Here is an 18751-nt window from a genome sequence, read left to right on the forward strand (position 1 = left end):
CAGCGACTAACCACGAAGAGAAGGCAGCTATTTACGACGATTTCTGCGGAACACGAGGACGCAGCTTGCAGCCAGAGGCGGTCGTGCAGAAGTGATAAAAGAGAAGAGAAAAAAAAAAAACCAGCGGGAAACAAGAGAGATAAAGGGCTGGCAATAAGTATCGAACGAAAGACGATCGAGAGAAAGGTTGAAGGAGACGGACAAGGTGGGAAGAGTATCGCAATAAAAAGCTGAGAGAAAAACTGATCGGAAAGGTTAAATGCTGACGGCGGATAGACGCGACCAGACGGCGTTCCCATAAACATAACCCATGCAACCGACGTAAAACATAAAACTGGCTGAAAGAATGATGGTCGACGTAGGACGAGCACAATGGTACCCATTCAAGCAAGTTTACGCGGCATCGTTTAAGCGTCGTTATCACAATACGACGAACCTTCGTGCCCTGTGTTCCATCCAACGTCGGACCTGACTGACGTGTAGACGTGCCACGGGTAGAGGAAAGTCGATGACGAAAGGCAAGTGTCGTTTGTGGATCGTATTAGGAAATTCATTGGCTTTCATTTTTATGCTACGCGTTTATGGGCAATTTCAGAGTAACAAAATGTACAGAATTCGGAGGATACGCGAAGATATGGAAAATGTGCAAGATATTAACTTAATCTACGACTTTCCAGCAATTCCTTCGCGTTGTTGCGAATGTCGCGGCAAATATTTCTTTCCAACGTCGTCTTCGTACCAGTGAAACTAGATAATTACTGTTTCCAATCGATTAGCAGGTCGAAATTAGGCTACAATTTACGGACGTGATAAATTTACGTACAATTTACGTGATAAATCCTTGTGTCACGTAGGAGACACAAGAAATCGCGAAATTGACACATCATCGGTGATCTCGCGTCACAGTTCGAACGTTTCACGAATAAGATAAAGAATTGAACTTTAGATATAGTCAATTTATTGTATGAATACAACAAAGTGACGGTTCAAAGTGTTAGAATAAAGAGAACGTCGAGAGCTGATTTTAGGAAGGTTTGTCCGAAAAGTGTCTTTCTTTCGCAAACGTGTCTTTTACAACCGTGCAGCTTCATACAAACGTGACATCAGGTCTGTGAAATCTCGTGGTGTTTATCTTAACAGAATAAAATGGATCCTACGTATTTCGACAAAATAATATACAACAGAAAACGTCATGCTTCTATTATTTTCTCATAAAACGGAAGAAACTTTCCGCGCATCCTAATAAAATGCTCATTCTTGCTCATTGCTATTTAACGAGTAGAATAAATTCCAGGTCTCGTTTGTTCGGTCGTGTCCACGAAGATATGAAACTGCATAAAGGTAAGTGGCCGTATTCAGGTAGAGACAAATCGTAATAACATCAAGCGAGTGAAACAACGTACGTGAATCAGAAATTCTGCTATTGTAATTGCCACGAGTCATAATCAGAGTAGTGCGGTCTATGTGACATTTAACACGTTGTCTGCCACGCGTGTTTTCACTGAAATCACCGTCAGACCAAGCGTTCTCTGCTAGGTACTTCCATCGATATTTTAGTAATGCGAGTGAATAATTTTTTTAATAAACCATTTTCGTATTACTTGTATAACAAATTCAATAGTTTTATTATTTCCTCTAGAATATCTTTTCAAATACCTACGACGATCCTTCGCAAGTAATCAAATAAGCGTCACCCGAATACGGCCCTACCGGAAACTTTGCTGTCACCCGAATATGGGTGTCGTGGCAGTTAATGTGTTAAAGGGTGCTTATATATAAAATACGAGCTACGCCTGCTATATCGGAAAAATATAAAAAAGCAGAGTAAAAGAAGCCTTTATGGGTATTAACACTTTGACTGCCACGCGGAAATCACACGTTTCGCTCAGGACACCACGGAAGTATTTTTATTATTCAAAGCATATAATGGCAAAATAATAATAAATTGACATTGCAAGACAACATTCTCCCTCAATCTACCGTGTATCTTATTGGTGGTCACGGGTGACCACCGTGGCGCCTTGGTAACAGTTGATAGCGACGTATTATAACAAGGCTTCGTTTATTTCGACGAACCATTCGCATTCGTTGTTTCGTCGTAAGCAAAACGCGCGGAATATATCGTCGAAACGTGTAGAAGATATTAGTAAACAGTAATTGCTCGTTGTATGTATAATAGTAAGGTATGTGCACACTCCTAACTTCAATTATACGATTATATAGCAGCATTTACGATTATTTTCTAAGGTGTGTTTATAATAATATTCGTAGATCAGCCCTCGAAGATATGGATGCAAACACAGTGCACCGTTAGATGCAAGATTTGTTCTCATTTCTTTTTATCGATGTTCTAATAAAAATGTTTAATCGTTCAAAGGGGGACTTTTTATTTCAAAGTATCTTCTATTTATCGGTTATATTCAAAATGCCCTGACTGTCAATTTCCATTCAATTTTTACAATTGTAAGAAGTCAAAGAGCTCCCGTCACCAATGACCACCGTGGCGTCACAGGAGAAACCGTGACGGGTCATATATGACCCAACGTGGCAGTCAAAGTGTTAATACAACGATCTCGAAGACGTGGCGTCTGTTCTGAAGAGCAGATAGTCTGTCAGGTTCGATGATTACGAATCGAATATCGCTTATACGTAATTGCAAAGACATTATTCGTAAAACGTTGCGCATAATGCCAGTTTACATCGAAGAAGATACAACGATTCGGATTCAGTACGCTTCGATACGAGATTATTGTCTGCGAGCCAAAGTACGTAATTTACCGAGGAACGGAAGAATACAAAATGAACGCGAATAGAAGAAGACATTATCCCCTCTGATTCGATTTATACACACCGATGCTGAAAATTCATGGCGGTTGCTCGATAATCCGACGATCTAGTCCTATCGATACACTCACGTAATTAGCTAGTATTGCACGAGTTCCATCAATCTCGTTCAACATGTACGTTGCACGGCTCGACCACACGCATCGTGCACCTCTCTCGTCACGTTTACAATCTCTGTAACACTGTACCTCACCGATACACGCTGCGTCCTCTTCATTGTCGCAATAATTTCTAATTAACCAACGTTGGACCGCGATCCTCGTTCAAACTTGGACTATCCCCTTTAGAATCATCATAGACCGAAATACGAAATAAATCAGGTTAGATTGCTGCAGAGAGAGGCGGATATCCCAGCGTGATATCAAACACACCGACGTTTAGTTTCTATAGGGTGGTGTTCAAACCCATAATGGCTCATAATTGCACAGTCGGCGGCCGATTGAATCCTATTAATTTCGGTCGTCGTTGTAGCTCCCTGCCGCTATCATTATCAACGTTGTTCCCTGGCTGAACGTCGTGCTCCCTTGAAAATACCGTGGTCAGTCTGCGCTAGTACCGCGTAATTAACGTAATTACCGGTCAGCTTAATTATCGTTCGATCGAGATGGAAAACTTCGAAGTACAAAGCTCCTGTGTGTGTAATAAAAGCAAGAAGTTTCGACAGCTGCTTTTATTTCCAGCCAACAGAGTGCAACGTTACTGACCCTGGATGACGATATGGAAATTGTAGAGGGAAAAGAGAGATCGGTGGTTGAAACGCAGGCAGAAGCGCGAGGATTACGAGTGGCGTGTAAAACGAAGTTTAAGTGTAAGACAAAGTTTAGAATTTGTTTAACGAGCGAATAGAAAATGGAAAGACGAGCTAGTTCGAGGCGATATTAACGTAGCTGTTGATTTTATCTCGGCGTTTTTCGAAGGAAAGCTTTCACACAACGGCGACGTTACGCGCTACATGCAAAAGCTTTTCCGCTGAAATGTCGCGTAACCATCTTGGCTGCATCTCTTAAAATGAACAATTTCTCTTCGATCAGTAAAATATAGAATCTGCGTGAAACATATCGTAGAATTTTTCAAGCCAATTAACTGTAGAAGCTTTAAGAAACATCTCTTTACAAAATTCGGTATTTCGAAATTACGATGACGATGCAGACCCCTAAAAATTTAGCAAATAGAAACGAATTTAGGGATGATAAGCCTGTTCTTTGTACACGAGGATACTCGCTTCAAAATTATCTATGTTTGCAAAGTAACAAAATATCTGTACTTGGAAGAAGGCGAGTAGATTAAATTGGAAAGAACGTAGCAGTGTAGTTCGTGTTTGATTTTTTGATGGAACGAAGAAGTCCGTTTTCCATGGCTTCAGCTCGCTTTAATACAGGTCACAGTGGCAAAAAAGAAAAACCGGCCAGGCCCGAGTCCAGGCCAGCACAGCGAGACATGTGTTACGTGTTAACTCGGCTTTCTCGGCGACCAGTTGCATCAGCCGGAGGAAACGACGAGATTGCCAGTCCCTCTGGCTTCAGCCTGCACAGTCAATTAACACTTGCTGCTTTTTTCATCCTTCTTTTGCATATTCCTTTTTGTCCCCTTTCGCCTCTCTCGTTCGTTCGTCGATGAGCAATGTGACTTTCGTAGCGAATCGGTATCGATTCGCTTCGATTATTACACCAAGAGAAAGAGAGTGCAGTTTGATTGAAAATTCTTAAAAATTCACATACGTTTTTTTTTTTTGTATTTCTCTCTCTTCTATAAAATCCTCCTCTATATCTATGCTTTCAAGTACTGCTTCCCTATTTCTTATTCTGTAACACTTTGCTTTGATATCACATTATCGCGTGGCTAATAAGCAATTTCTTTGTACCAGTTAGCAGTTCCTGTTCCTCTTATCAGACTCAAAAATATGTACATAGCGATTAACCGCAATTACTTTATCTTCTAAACTGTAATTTCCTTATCTTCTTACGAACAAGAAAAGATCCTTTTACAGTGGGTTAATGTGGGTTTCTTGTAGAAAGAGATGCCAGTAAATTTACAGTAAAAGTAAAGGAAGAAAATGCTGTAGAAATTTCCATAAGATCTGCGTCTCGTCGTTCGAAATCTGATATCATTACGAGTCTCGCAGCTCGGTTCGGAAAAAAGCACGGTTCTGCTGCTCGAATACTTGAAAGCTTGGAAACGTTACTTGAAAAACCGAGGATGCAATGACTCAGAGGCACGCTATTACCTGTTATTTCTTCCGATCGTCCCTCAATCAGAGACATATTTCATCCTTATCGTGGACCATAATCGCGCCGGTTTGAAAATTCACACGATACAAGACAAACGAACTTCCAACGCGATGAAATATCGAGAGGAGGGATTTTATCTGCGTTGGTTCGATCCAATGGCTCCATGAAAACAGCGTTTGCAACGACAAATGCCGACTCTCGTGAAACATCAGATAAAAATGTACTTAACTACTTGGTATTATCGCGAATTTCTCTGAAATTAGCAGTTCGATAAAATAAAAAGATGGCTATATCGAACGTGAAAAACGAAAAGCGCCCGAGGCAAACGTTCATTCGGGTCACGCGCGTTGCACGAATTAGCGTCGACGAATAGTCATTAGCGTGAACTTTTAACAAGCGTTTCGAGCAGATGCGAGCATTCAGCAGCAAAACTTGCAACAAAGAACGGCTGAATCCGGGCGCAGCCTGTACGCTTCGACATCTGCAACCGCGACTTTTTCTCATCCGAACCGTTTGCAACTCAACCCTGTTGCTAATTGTTCTACGAAAGCTTCCATGCATCGTGCACCATGGATATTATTTATTCGCCTATCTGCTTATAGTATACAGAGATCGTGCATATTGGGAATCTTTCAAGGTAAACGTCTGAGCTTTGAACGTTAATCAATTTTCAACATTCATCACTTTCAACGTTAACACTAGAACTACCACACCGGTCAAATTCGCTGGTTTTTGCAATTTTATTTTAAAATATTTTAAAAATTTTTAAATTTTATTTTAAAATAATTTTAAATTAAAAGAATAGTATAACGAATTTTATTTTGCTTTTTATGTGTCCAAACTGAAAAAAATTTTGTATCGAGGCTACTTATACCAATAACAGTCAAAATGACTGGTACTTGTCAAAGTGTAAAAGGTCTTACAATCTGTTTATCGAACCCCAATTAACCAGTTTCCTCGTTTTGTACAACTTCCCACACGTTTTTCAAATTTTCACTGCGTATCATTCGATACGACGATATCGGTTATCAGGAAAATTCCGGATCGATCGCTAGATCGCTAGATGCCGACATTAGAAATATCACAGCAGTCAAAATGACTGGTTCTACAATTTTATAAATGTGTCAACCCCCGTTTAGGGATTCCAGATGGATTTGCTTCTGTAAGAAAGTAATAAATCAATAAGTATAAAAATATTCCATTATTTCTAAAGACCAGTCATTTTCACTGGTTTTGGTAGAAATAGCTTCGTGTTAACTATCGGTGGTTCCAGTGTTAATCGGTTGGAAAATTCAGGAGAAAATTTCATTGTCATTCGCGAAATATATCGAACGAACGAGACCACGGTACGACAGCTAAATATCGGAAAATCCAGCTGTACAAATGCGCAGATTAATTAAAACCGTGGCTGCAAAATGTAAAATAGTCGCGAAGATTGATTTTGCAAAGGCGAAGATTGGTGAAACGGCACTCTCAAAGAGTGCGTTTACTCAAAAGTGGTATTTTCTAAAGACCTCGTCCTCTTAGGCGTTGAACGAGCTTCGAAGAAGGCCACGAGAAAACAGAAGATAATGCGTGTTGCAAAAGAATCGATTACCTCATCTTCGAAACTTCTTCTTTGTCTGCCGTATAATTAAATTCGTGTCCACGTACCTCGAGTATTTGACCTAAAAAAAGAAGACAAAAATTCTTTTTATTCGATATTACGATAGCCTTCCTATCGTCGTTGTCGTTCTATCGATTTTTCGTAAAACGATGGAATAACGTGCACGTAAAGCTAATATTTAACTTTGTAATATTGGCTTGGCAACTAAGAGATTGCGGATTTTGTCATTAGGTGGCATTGACAAAATCCGCAACCACTTAGTTGCCAACCCAATAGATTTAAAGATAAATATATCGCCGTTTGACGACAAATATTCGCATACCAATAGCTTCTATTAGGTCATCCCATAAGTTCGTGCCGTTTTTCGAGCGGTTACATATGTTATTTTTTTTAAACACCTATGAATCGTTGTCTTAGGTATTTTCAGAACATTTCACATCTCTCGAACTGTCAAACTTCGTGATTTTTCAACAAGATCCCGAATTTTATCTTCGTCTGTCCGAGGAGGACGCCCGGAGCGTTCCTCGTCTTCTAAACAGAAATTCCCAGCTCTAAAACGTTGGAACCACTTCCGACAGGTGCGAGATGAAAGCGCATTTTCTCCGCAAACAGCACATATGGTTTTCGTGGCAATTGTTACAGAACTTCCTTTCCGAAATTCATATAACACGAGATGTCGAAAATGGATACGCATTTCACTCATGATTTTTTACTGTTAGAAGTCACTGTGTTCGCTATATTACGATCTTATACCCACGAAAATCTGCTCTAGCCTGTTTTCGATCAGCTAAGCTCAAGTACATTGGTCCCTTATCGCCGTGTGTTTATAAATTGACACATAAAATGTATACACAAAAGTCGGCACGAACTTATGGGATGACCTAATATATGAACATCGTCAGATTCGTGACCAACACACAATCGTGACAGTCGCTCCTCGTTAAAATGCCGACGAAATTTCAAAAGATCTCGTATAAAGCGCATAATAGGCGTATACACGAAATGTTTCTACAGGTGTCGGAATATTTTCGCGAACCACGGTATATCGCGGCCGGTACTTCAGAAATTCCACTTTATTAGAAACGATCGCCTAGATATAGGGTTTTCGTCCGTGCTATAGGAACTAAGTCCTACAGTGTGCCATATACCGAAGCTATTAATCAACGTGAACTATGGACTCGGAAATGCGTGTAACTTGGTCTATAGATAACTATGGATAACTATGTGCACGAATAACTGGAATCGCTATGGAACCGCTATAAATACACACGTAAGTTTCTTGGCAATCAGTTTAGTCATAGTCGTGGAAATCCCAGGGTTTGGAGATAAAACGTACGCGAAAGTTTTTGATAAGGATGAGTCACGTTAATTTACTTCGAACGATTCGTGCAGTGACGCAATGCAGTGGAATTGGTCGGCTCGTGCGAGTACATTCGATTGGAACAATCCAGCTGCGCAAGATTAAGCGTTTGGATATCACTGGTCTAATTTAAGTCACTTTGAAGCGGCTGCCTAAATACCGTGTGGCGAGATCAATTATTTACATATTTAGTACACCGATAGACACAAACGAACTATAGTCCATGCTGACGGTGCTTTCAAACGAAATTAATCGAGGAATCTTGCATCGGTCGCGAGTGATTTCAAAAATCGGACAAATTTTAGCATCATGCGCATATCTGGCTCTGCTTCAGAGACTTGGAACTTTCCGACTCTCGTATTACATATCGAACAGTTTCGCTCAGTCTATCGCTGGAAAATCCGAGATCTGGCGTTGTATGACGCTCCAACACGCCGCTCCAAGAAATAATAAACGTAAAATGCCGTTTATCTCATAGGAGAAAGAAATTCGACGAACTTCATCGAACGTATAGCAAAGTGCGAACGCGGGAAGATGCGAGCGGTGAGGAAAGTAAAGAAAAAAGATAAAATATCGATCGAGTGGTTGGAACTACGGTGCACTTTGCATAATTTTGACATTCCTAAATTAAACATACTCCGACATAATCTCCCTAGGGGACAAGTCCTTTTTTTTTTTTCTCTGGAAACAGAAGCGTTAATGGTCTTCCACTTTCCCCGAAGTGCGATTAACCCACGAAACACAGGCTGCATAGTGTTTGGAGTGGCGTGGTCGCGCGTTTAAAAGCTCATCCTATCCGACAATAGGAATTCCAGCTCCTCATTCGTCAAGCCAACCGCATTTTCGTCGCTCAGCCGCAGCAACGTCAGCTTCTAGGAAGCCTTCGAATGTGGAGCATTAAAATTCAACGGGGCATCAAGAATGTAAAGCGTAAGCGACCTTTCCGGCTGGTCGGACTACAGAGAAAATTCCCTCTCCCTCTCTCTCTCTCTCTCTCTTTTTACACGGTGTTAAAAGTCTGCGAGGGACAGGAGACTCGCGTCCAATAGGCGAGGAGGGGACCAAGCCTTCGTACAAGTTCTCGTCTCTTCCATCTCTACGGATTATCCTGGACTACCGGCCGATGTCCCTCCTCATTTGTCGTCCCTTTATGGCTCGTCAGTGATTCTCCATCGAAACTCGTCCCTCTTCCTTCTTCTGCTGTTCGTTCCACGATTTACGCGGCTCCATAATAGTAATCCTTTTGTGTCGTAAAGGTAAGATGATTTTTCAGGATCCGTTCTGGTTACGTGGCTTAACACGTTCACCGTATGGATTCGATTTTCGTTTATAATATGCCGACGAATAATTCTCATAGAACAGTTTCATAGAAGAATTCGTGTGCAGTATATTCGAGTGGAATATCGTTTTATACGATAGCAGAGCCTTGTATCAGGAGCCTTGTCCGAAAAGTTTAACACGTTGACTGCCGCGCGTGTTTTCAATGAAATCTCCTTCAAGCCACGAGTGTGGTATAAATTTGATGGCTTTTTATGCCACCACAATTAGAAGAGGAATCAAATGGCATCGAACACCTGGCGTTCAACTGCTTCTGGGAATTTCGTTGTAAACGATCCGACGATTTATAAAATTGCAACGAGGAAGGATGCGAATATTAGAGAATTATTAGCTGCAAAATTGTCTGAAAATACAACAAATCCTTGTCTTCGACGGAGTTAGCATAACTGATAGAAAAATGATTTCTGAAGAAGCACTAGACGCGCGTGCAAACTGTGTCATGCAGACGAAAGACGTCGAATGGACCGAACAAAGGCACGAGAGAATTTGAAGAAAATAACAACTTATTGTCCAAATTGTCCCGACCAACCTCAGCTTTGTATAGAATGCTTTAAAGTTTTATGTTCTAAATAATTTTCTTAATAAACCATTCTCGTATTACTTTTATAGCAATTCAATAGTTTTATTACTTCCTGTGGAATATCTTTTCAAATACCTACGACGATCCTTCGCGAGTAGTCAAATAAGCGTCACACGAATACGTGTTAAGGTGATGAACAACAATTTCTGTTTTATATTATTTTATTGAATTAAGTATGATCCATTTCGTTCTATTTCTGTCATTATGTTCGTGCATAATTCAATAAACTAATATAAAACAAAAAACATTCTGCGTCTATTATTTCTTTATAAAACGATGAAACTTTCCGGACAACCTAATACTTGCGAATAACAACAGCGCGTGACGAATACCTTCCTTAGGTCTTCTGATTTTGTCTGTTACAAATTCGCGATTTTTAATTCAACTCGCAAACATTACATTTGTACAGATACGATCAGTTACTATAATAAGCAATTTACTCCGTTTCGCTTTACTTTTAAGCAGAAAGCGTTTAATCTTACGCTTTAAACTTCCCGTAGATGCATAAAGATTCGCAATGTGCGCATAACGTAAAAGCAGGTACCGTGCTGGCTGCTTGACCATTCGTGGTGAACGTGTCAGTCACGAAAGGAACGTACGCCGCTCTCTACTTTTCACCGTCTCTAAAAACACTTCGATAACGAGTCGTGACACAGTGTTGATCGGTCGTCAAACTTATATTAATAGGTAAAACTTTGTTCAAGTGAAACCGTACCCTATACACACGATCAGATCGCACGAACTTGTGTAACGTGGTGCTTTTCGCTAGTTTTTGCTTCGATCGCGAGTCGGTTGCGCTTTCGGATATTTAGACGATGGACAACGAAATTTCGTCGTAGATAAGCGGATCGAATATGTTAGGCTGGCGAATCGTGATTCAAGTTTATACAAAGTGGTCACGCGAAATAGTAATCTGGTTGGTGAACTCGGCCGCGTTATATAGGCGTTTTATACATCGGCGGGATATTCGAGCAAATCCGAGAAGAGCAACGCACGGCGCACAATTTTTCGGCGATCGAACGCTCGGTGAAAGTAGTCGAAAACGTTTCCACTGTGAGTAGAGTGTGCGTGGCTGGACGCGAATTCGTGCAAACCGGTCACGCGAGCCGATAACGCGTTTGCTGGACACGCGCCGGATAAAAATTCAGCGGCCAGGCGTAAAGTGCAACGCGCGATTACAACATTTACTGGCGTAATAATAAAAGCGTGCGTGAGTCGGTTACGTGGAGTGCGTTATCGCATAATACCGTTGGCCTGCTAATAGACTTAATCAAGAGTAATAGACCGTGCGTCTACCTATTAATAGAGCAACCGTTATGGCGTGTGCCGCGATCCACGATAATCCGATGACGTAGATCGTACACTTCATGTACATCGTCTATTCCTCGTATCTCTTCTCGGTTTCCTCTTTTCCATTTTCTATTTCAGCGTTGACTGGTGGATCAAAGCTGCGTGGGCTGGCTACGCGACCGAATACTTTTTCCTTAAAAATTTTCCATCTCTCGACGCCACTTGGAGAGCATTGGGTGGGTGGGTGGGTGGGTGACGACGATCTGGCGTCATTGGTAGACGCTTTAACACTTTGACTTTGATGGAGTAACTGACCCGAAACCAAACTCAACTAAACCCATCCAATTTCCTTTTGCCTGAAAGACACACATTACCAACTATCAACTTACATAATTCTATTCACGAGTTCGCTACTATGATAATTACTCGTAACTGACAGTGGAATTGACGCGGGGCCATGAAGGGTCATCGATTGAGCAGCAAACATAGAATAAGCAAAAAAATGCACAGCTGCAAATCCATAAAATTTCTATAAAAAGCCACGACTCGATCATTTCGATTACTCTGGTAGTTTTGGTATTAAATAATTCGTTTTATTTAACACATCGTCGACCGGCAATTTTGCTGAGAATTTATCCCATGTCACCGGCTATTATTTCGTAATTGGATGTGGAAGTAAAACGATGTAAATAAACTTTAATAAATTATTGAGATGTGTGTAATTTTGTGTGCTACACACACACGCAGTGACACACGTATGTGAGTATGAGTGTGTGGAAGTATGCGTGTGCACAGCGTCTCGAAAAACAGATGAATGCAACTGGTACGTTCGTAGTGTGGTATAGAAGATGGTGAGTTAAAGAATGCTGAGACGCGTGCAAATGTACAGGGTGGTTGGTAACTGGTGGTACAAGCGGAAAGGGGGTGATTCTACGCGAAAAGAGAAGTCGACAATATAGAATAAAAATTTTTTTTAATTTTTCCATCGAGACAACGATCTACAGTGAGATCCGTTAAAACGTACCGCACGCGTACCGAGCGAAGATTCAAAGTCGATTTTCTCGAAAACAAAGCCCCAAACGAAAAATTTTTATTCTATATTTTCGACTTCTTTTTTCGCGTAGAATCGCCCCCTTTCCGCTTGTACCACCAGTTACCAAACACCCTGTATAATAGTAAGGTATGTTCACACTTCTAACTTCGATTATACGATTATAAAACAGCATTTACGATTATTTTCTAAGGTGTGTTTATAATAATATTCGTAGATCAGCCCTCGAAGATATGGATGCAAACACAGTGCACCGTTAGATGCAAAATTTGTTCTCGTTTCCTTTTTATTGATGTTCTAATAAAAATGTTTAATCGTTCACTTTTTGTTTCAAAGTATCTTCTATTTATATTCAAAATGCCCTAACTGTGAATTTTTATACAATTTTTAGAATTGTAAGTAGTTCAAGACTTCCGGTCACTAATGACCAACGTGGCAGTCATAGTGTTAAGGCGACTTTATGCTTTTACATATTCAACGAACATCGACGGATGATTCATCCGCTGCAAATATAAAAGATGGGCGAGTATCTCTATCTATACCAGTTCAATTCATTTGAATAGTTCTTAAAATACCGATGACTGAAACAACGAGTATCAGAATCGAACGAATAAGCTTAGTCCTCGGGGAAGAATGTCGTCTGCGATTGTTTTCTTGTGCAAGCTCAGACTCGCCACTTCATGAATCTGCCAATGAGTCATCCGTCTAATTCATCGAAAGTAGACACTGGCTCTAACTTGTTCGCTGGTCGCTTTCGACCACATGCAGATCCATACGATCTTATCAACTCTAATTACGATCTTCTGTCTTCGTTGATCAATTATTCATCGCGAATGGCATAATTTAAGAATGATTCGCGGGGGATCAGACGACCAAAAATGGCTTGTCTCGCGTCTCTTTCGATACAACCGCGGCGTTGGCTGGAATGCAACATTGTTGCGTCACCACGAGAATGTCTTTCGCCTTGCAATCTCCCGATTATCCTGCACTACACTTCGACGACTATATCGTCGACTTAAGACGATTCAGACGACTCAAGAAAAGCTGGTTTGTAGTTTACGACTTCCTAAGGAGATAGGAATGACAGAAAAAGAAAAGAAGAATACCGGGGATATTTATGATAAATATTCCCATCTAAACGGTAGTAATCTGGATATGACCATAAAACTTGAATATTAAAGCTATTAGAATTATTAGAATTGGATACTAGACATTAGAATGGTTGAATGTTAAATGGGTCAAGCGAGTTACAGTTTCTCTGAAATATGCATCTAAGGCACTTAAGCGCAGCTGGTATGTTTATGGAGGATCGAATGCTTTTAGGAGTACAGCAGGAAACTATAAAAGAGGCAGAAGCTTGTTCCTACAGTTCCAATTCCGTAGTTAACATTCACTGTTCAAGCATTTAATCGTTCAAATACGAGAAGCTTGGAATCTTCAAACGAATATAAGTACTTTGGTACTCGAAGACCTGACCAGAGGTCAGGTACTTAAGAATCGAGAATTTACGTACTCTCGACAATATATGGTAATGAAGTTATGAGACCGATCAGGCGTCGAACGTTACATGCTTCGAGTATTAAAAATGGTCATTCTAGACATCGTGCAAGTGATGTCATACGATGACGTTCGAGTCGTATGATGTCAACTTGAAATTGCTTCTTTCTCTGTGGCACATTTAAAAAATTGTTGCATAACGTATCATCTTAAAGACAGGTTCTACGAACCTGCTATTCAAGCTACTTCTACTAAATTGTTCAAAATAATTACAGCATCTTATATGTCGTGGTCGTTGTGGTCGTCGTACATGTACAATCTTCATATATCGTATTCATCGATAAAAAAAATCACTGGGAAAAAAAAAAGGAAAGAAAAAGGTGAACTTGATCGGTTAGGTTTCTCACAGGCTCATACATATAAGACACGCATTCTACGTTAGCCTACAGCTGCATCAATCTCGATTGCATCTTGCGTCTCAACTCTTGAATTTACTACCTAACACACAGCCGTATATAGCCTCCGCCAGCTGTACTTGCATTCTACCAAAGCACGATCAAACGGACTCAAATTCAATAGCCCGATAGCCCATCAAACACCCGGATACTAAGTATCGAAATAACCACTCAACCAGAATACCAAAACCGCTTACTGGCGAGATAGCAGACGCGATACGCCATAGGCATCTCGTTGTATCGTGTACTTACACGAGCAGCCAGCAGTCTAATCTACAAGCGAGCATCGAACGAAGCAAACAAGTATCTAAAGTCAACTTTTTCGAGGCACAAGCTGCTCCTTGGAAAAACAGGCTTGCTAAAAAAACTTCTTTTCGACGCCACCGATCGTTTGTGGCACGCTGTCGCCCGTGAGTCATCAGTTTCTCCACGCGAACCGCATTATATACCCGTCGTTCTACCTTAGTCAAACATCCGGCCGACTCTTCTCCTCTTTTATCCACTGTTCAGACGATGACCTCACTGGTATACCAAAGCACCGTCCTCGCTCCTCGCCCAAGCAACAACGACCAAATTCTTTTATATTCCACGTTGCTGGAAGATGTCGCCGATTCTCCTCCGCTGTTTCTTCGTGCTGCTGTTTGTTGGTTGGCGTTTCTCCGTGTTTCTCGAGTGAGTTACCGCTCGTTGTCCGAGGCTTCTTCCTGCAACAGATGCTGGTTGCTATCGTTCCGTGTTCCTTGAAACCGCTGCTGGTTGTTACCCAAGGTTCGTCCGTGTGTATTGAAAAAGATGCTGGTTGCTGTGCGATATCGCTGCATGTTTCTTGAAACCGCTGCTGGTTGTTGGCCAAGGTTTCTTCATGTTTGTTGAAAAAGTTTCTACTCGTTGTATCCCATGTTCGCCGAGAAAGTAGCTGGCTGTTGCCCAATCTTCCTCGTATCTCCTATCGTTTCTTTTATCGGTAACAAAAATTGCTTCCACCGCCATTCAGCGAGATAAGGATGAAAGAAAAGTAGAAATCGAGGTAACATATGGCGACGAAAACAAATTTGTACAGTTCGTCGACTATTTCGCAACGCGCTTGCGTATCAACAATTTGTTCCTCGTAAAGGAACGATTGTCGGAAGCCGAACAGAAACCAAACGTTACTCCGATTATTTCGTTTTATTATCTCGATCAGTTCCTTCGAACAAAACGTTTCTGCGCTTGTACAACGAATATTTGTTGGCGATCGTGCGAAACATGGTGCAACAAGCAGGCAACAAAAAGACCCCGGTTATCCTCTGGATGAGGATGCGGCTTTTAACGATGACTCTAACACCGTCGTTGCGGTTTGCAGAAAAACGATGCCATCATCGGCCACGCAGCCGGTTTACATCAACCCCCAAAAATAACGCGCGGCCCGTTAAAAGGATAGCAGAACGAAGCTATATAACAAGCGGCGTGGATCGTCGGCCAAACTAGAGACGAGCGCGCCTCGGTTGATCACCACAGCCAGACCAAAATGGAATTACGGCCTGAAAGCAGCCCTGCTACGCTGTACGTTCCACGTAGCAATGCGCTGTGTGCTCGTGCCAGTCAAAGGGGAGTAAAAACACGCGGCGTATTCCGCTCGAACACGGAAGCTTTCTCTGCTAGCGAAAACGTAAGGAATTTAGGTTAGAACCGAGGGAACCGCGTCGCGCAATTTTCCAGCATCCTTGTAAACCAATTCAGATTTCATCGACTAGATACAACTTTTAACCAGCTTCTGGCAAACTACGAATTTCATCGACTTATCAGCATTTTCATCGACGTTCTATAAAAATTTCAATTCCACTTATCCGTGAATTTGAGAAACTCCGCCTCTGCCCTAACGACTATCAAACATTGTTGAGATTTGTGGACAGCCGAAGGATCTCTGTGATGGAAGAATTTCCATGCTGATAGAAGAGAGTTAAAGGACGCGGTTCGACGATGAGACACGCGGAGAATTCGGCAACAAAGGACGGTGGCTTGAGTTGGAAAGGGAAGGGAATGCACTTGTACGACGAGTGCATCCACGCGGCTACACCGGTCCGAGAGACAAAAGCTTCTCGAGCCAGTGATTACGGTCGAAGCTCGGTATACCGGCAAAACACTTCAGATCTTTCGATTCTCTGTGAAACGAGGCAGGAAAGAACGGCTTAATTCGCGGCACGTTCATAAGTGTACGGTACGAAGGATAATTGAATTATCTCTAACGCGATTAGTCCGTCCGCGACGCGAGTTTCCGCGTTCCCGTTGGCAACTCACGGAATCGTCCGGCTACGACTGGACAACACGGACAATTTGCAACGCCGTATGTAATTCAGGTACCACGACGCAGACCAGCTTCTGCTTCCATTTTGTAGCTTGGTTTCCCGAGTGATCCAAGAAACACTCTACTCGGAATATTTCTCTGCGGAAATTTCACGGAGTTTTTGAAGTTCCATCTTCCGTACGGATATCCAAACGACGACGAATATTGAGAATTAAATGGATTCGATGGACGAGGCGAACAACGAGATTTAGAATTATCGGTAGCTTCCTTCGAAAGACTATTCGACCCTTTGCACTCTGATGTCGAGCGCGACTCGACGTCGGTTTCTATCTCAGCAGCTCCTTCGTCGAGTCCCACCTTGTTTTTGTGAAACGTGCGAAAGAAAAGCAGGATCGCATCCTGGAAATTGTTTCATGATATGTCATACACTTAAAAATTAGAGAATAAAACTGGTATTTAACACTAGAACTACCATACCAGTCAAATTCACTGGTTTTACAATTTTATTTTAAAATTCCTACTTCATGTTATATCTTTCTCCCGCAATGATGTAATGACTTTCGCCTAACTAAAAGGATAATATAATGAATTTTATTTTGCTTTTCATGTGTTCAAACTGAAAATAATTTTGTATCGAGGCTACTTACACCAATACCAGTCAAAATGGTACTTGTCAAAGTTTAAAAGGGTCCTGCAATCTGTTTATCGAACCCCAATTAACCAGTTTCCTCGTTTTGTACAACTTCCCACACGTTTTTCAAATTTTCACTGCGTATCTGACTGGTTCTACAATTTTATAAATGTATCAACCTTCGTTTAGGGATCATAGTCCTGGATGCATTAAAAATACCAAAACTGTACTACATAACATGGAATTGCTTCTGTAAAAAAGTAATAAATCAACAAATATACAAATATTCTATTATTACGTATTTTTTAAAGACCATTTTGACTGATTTTATAAGAAATAGCTTCGTGTTAACTATCGATAGTTCTAGTGTTAAGTGAATTTCTTCCTTCCTTTATTTATTTAAATTGTCTTATTTTTTGGTTAAAGTAAATTTCAAATAAAACACTTAAAAGCGCTAAAAACGAAATTGAAATAAAATTCCAAGTGCCAGGGGGTAATAATGTTATTATGAAATAGCATGTAGCGGCGTAGGAGAAAATTCCAATAGCTTCAAAGAGACAGACGCTGAAGGGCGTCTACTTTATTTCGTTTAAATTAATTCTAAATATTTCGTTCAAATAAAATTCTGAATACTATTGAAATAATTAAAAAAATACTACAGATCCGGCGATGAGTCACGAAGGCGAAATTTGAGTAGCGAAATAAAAAAGAAGAAGAGAAGGGCTTTAGTTCGGGAACACCTACCTCGATGAGCTGAAAACCACCCAAATCTCGTGCATCAACCTATAACCTTTTTTTAACGACCAAGAAAGAGGATACGTTGTCCGTGTACGTATTTTCTCCAGTCAACACCCCGAGTCTTGGACACGATAATACGCACGCTTACCAGATTCACTCTAAGTCCGAGTGTGTAACACGATGTACCTCCAGCGAGGGAAAGTCTAGCCAAGTAACGAGCCTCTGGTGTTAGATTACACAGCAGAGTCCAGTGATCGTCAAACTGAAGCCGGAGGGTGGTTTCCGATTTTCTAACCAACGTAGACGTATCCATAAAAATAACTGATAGATCTATCCACAAAAATAGCTAACGAAGGTCTTTCCATAGAATTAATTTACACGCTCGGTTATCGTCAAACCAACGGCTGGCTATCCGATTTTCTAACTAACGTAAATCTATCGATGAAAATAGCAAGTGAATCTATGTGTAAAATTAGTTTACACAGCGGGGCTCGGTGATCGTCGAAATAAAAAGGTGGCTTTCGACTTCCCAACTGAACCACGTAAATCTTTCCAAAAAAAAAAAAAGAAAAAAAGAAAAAAGAAAATAGCAGTCAATGACACGCAGACGTTATCATGCACAGGTATCTGGATAGCTATTGCTGGCTGCTGACTACTATCGTTTCCATTGATCGATTTGTCGATCCATAGCCAAAGGAGAGCTATCGTGGCACACCGTTAATCCACTCTCGTCCATTTTCCGCCGGTGAATCCAGTTACCTCGTGGCGGATCTCTTTAAATCGCGCCAACAGATCCTAGCGAAAGAACAGAGGGAAACACGTGGAAATGCTTGTGGTTGATCGAATCGT

At 41.1% G+C, this 18751-nt stretch overlaps 2 protein-coding genes across 10 annotated transcripts in view; one reads left to right on the top strand and one right to left on the bottom strand.

Moving 5' to 3' along the window:
* Positions 1-18751, bottom strand: part of LOC126872087 (dystroglycan 1-like) — a 162551-nt gene that overhangs the window by 55406 nt on the left and 88394 nt on the right. For 3 of the 5 annotated variants that reach the window (XM_050631616.1, XM_050631615.1, XM_050631621.1), the window contains exon 2: positions 6726-6739. The exons of 1 other annotated variant lie outside the window; for it this stretch is intronic. The gene's annotated coding sequence lies outside the window, so the exon portion shown is untranslated. Of the gene's footprint in view, positions 1-6669; positions 6740-18751 lie in introns of all 5 variants that reach the window. One more of the 5 variants, XM_050631617.1, reaches the window with a different exon arrangement.
* LOC126872108 (mediator of RNA polymerase II transcription subunit 20) overlaps positions 1-18751 on the top strand; it is a 249662-nt gene that overhangs the window by 3225 nt on the left and 227686 nt on the right. The window lies entirely within an intron of this gene.

The sequence above is a fragment of the Bombus huntii genome, chromosome 12 (genome assembly GCF_024542735.1).
Source record: "Bombus huntii isolate Logan2020A chromosome 12, iyBomHunt1.1, whole genome shotgun sequence".
In the NCBI taxonomy this organism is placed as follows: domain Eukaryota; kingdom Metazoa; phylum Arthropoda; class Insecta; order Hymenoptera; family Apidae; genus Bombus; species Bombus huntii.